Source organism: Echinops telfairi, unplaced genomic scaffold (assembly GCF_000313985.2).
Source record: "Echinops telfairi isolate 266 unplaced genomic scaffold, ASM31398v2 ScPeMD7_7469;HRSCAF=8507_1, whole genome shotgun sequence".
In the NCBI taxonomy this organism is placed as follows: domain Eukaryota; kingdom Metazoa; phylum Chordata; class Mammalia; order Afrosoricida; family Tenrecidae; genus Echinops; species Echinops telfairi.
The window spans coordinates 100020610-100023087 of record NW_022111373.1 but is presented as its reverse complement, the minus strand read 5'-3'; positions in this window follow the sequence as shown (position 1 = coordinate 100023087).

The following is a 2478-nucleotide window of genomic DNA, read 5'->3' as shown; positions in this document are numbered from 1 at the left end:
CAAAATAAAGCAACTCGGTGGAAAATTCTATCAGAAGTCTAATTTTCATCAGATGTGTACCAAGGTTACACTGTTTAGTATAGGGACTAGCTCCTGGAGTATGGCAAAAAATAATTCTCAAACTAGACAGCAAAATGCACTACCTGACACTAGACTGGATCTTGTACCCAAGGGGAAATATAAGTAGTGTTATTGAGACAAATGACAAAACGAGAATAATGTCCATGGATTAAAATATTGTGTCTGTGCTAAATATATTGAAGGGTTGACAGGAAAGAGCCAATATTTGTCTAGTTTATCTTCAAATCATCTAGAAAGAAAAATATTATCTCCTTCAATATGTTTTTTACCATTGGCGGACTACAACCAGAATGCTCCTTAGAAACAAGGATAGCCAGACTATGTGCTTTAAGCATGTTATCAAGAGAGTCCAGAAAAACTCCAAACCAAACTCACTGCCATCAAGTCGGTGCTGACTCATAGCGACCCTGTAGGACAGGATAGAACAGCTCCTGTGAACTTTGAAAACTAAATCGTTATGGGAGTACAAGGCCCCATCTTTCTCCTGAGGAGTAGCTGGCGGTTTAGAACTGCTGACCTCTTGGATCGTAACCACTAAACCACCAGGGTTCCTTCAAGAGAGACCAGTCTCGGGAAAAAGGACACTAGGCTTGTTAAGACAGGAAGCCCCACAGCAAGATGGATTGGCACAGTGGCTACAACAATGGGCTCACACATAACAATCGTTGTGATGATGGTGTAGGGTCAGGCAGTGTTGCACTCTATTGTACTTAGGGTTGCGATGATGGCACCTAACAACAAATTAGAAAGAAACCCATTCAACCACCAAAATTTCCAAAGCCATAAAATGCCACATCTGGCAAAATCCCTGGTAGTAAAATAAAATTAGTCTTCTCTTTCTTGGAAGAAGTACAACCAGAAGGGTCCTTACAAGCAAAGATGGTGAGACCTTGTCTCCTGTACTTTGGACATGTTGTCGGGAGAGACCAGTCCCTGGAGAAGGCCATCATGCTTGGTAAAGGAGAGGAGCAGCGAAAAAGAGGAAGGCCCTCAACAAGAGGGATTGATACTATGACTGCCACAACCTGAGAACAATTGTGAGGATGGGACGGGACCAGGCAGTTCTTAATTCTATCATCCATAGGGCAGCTAGGAGTTAGCGCCACCTCAAGAGCACCTCGCAACATCAATTTGAATACAACTTCCTCTAAGAAGGCTCTAGATTCCTAAGGCTATTCATCAGATAAACTATTTCCAAAATATCAAAATGTCCATGCAAATTGTATAATCATCAGCTATAAAAAGCTGCAACTATCATTCAATTAATGGATTCCTTTAATTAAACGCAGTTTACAATGTCAGGGTCCTCAAACTGACGCATTTCTATTCTCCCCATGACATTTTCCATTCAGATCAGCACACAATCCTTCTTCGGCCAAAAATTGTCATGTAAATAGACTCCAGGCATGCCTGTCCTACATATTCACCAGACCTGCCCAGACATGTCTCAATCCCTGCTTCTATTTCGATGGACCCCCGCCCCGCCGCAAGGAGTACTTGAAGGTCCCTGGGGTTTGCCACCCTTGGACTTCAGAGATCTTGGCTGGTCCCATCGATATTCCTGAGGTTGAGTCCTTCGGACACTTAAAAACATATTCTCTGGATCAGATCAAGTGTAGTGCTGGCAGAGCTGTAATTTGTCATTTTTCTATTTTAAGATTATGGCCAGGGAACCAACTGGTCATGCGAGGAGCTAGACATACTACCACCCAAAATCACTTGCATTCATTCCCCAAGGACTTCCATCTCAAGAGGAAAAGCAGTATAAATCTCTCTCAAGAACTAGAGGCCCAAGTGTGAGAGGAGGTTACAATTCTGAGGCAGAAGAGGGGGTTGCTCCAGCAATTTCAGTTCTAAGAAAATAGCTTGGTAGGATTTTTTCTGTTCTAGCTAGCATCAAGGAAATTGATAGGGTGACTTCATGATCGCAGCCATAAATAGTGAAAGATGAGGGTGAAGGTTAGATTCTAGTTCCTCTAGATTGCTGTGGTGACAGCTCAGTGACAGCAGGTAACAGAGTGATTGGCATACTCAAAAGTCCAGTGATACCTGGAGCTTCTGAAGTAGTCGTCCACAAAATCTGTGTCCTAGGGAAAATCACCAAAATAAAGTCTTGAGTATTTAATTCCCTGGGCATGCGGCACCAGGATCTAATCAGTGGAGCTCCAAAATACATAGCACTGCCTTATTCAAGGTGCAGTTGTTAGGTAGCAAGATAGGGGTTGTTTTTCTCCAGGCGTGGGGTCCCCAACAGGAAGTTGGCAGCCCATAAAGGCTAAAGGGTCTGCGCCAATTCAGACCCGAGTCAGGTGGGGCGGTACACCTGGATGGGCCCAATCTAGACCAGGTGGGCTTACTTCAGCCAATAGGGTCCACCGGTACCGTCGACCACGCCTC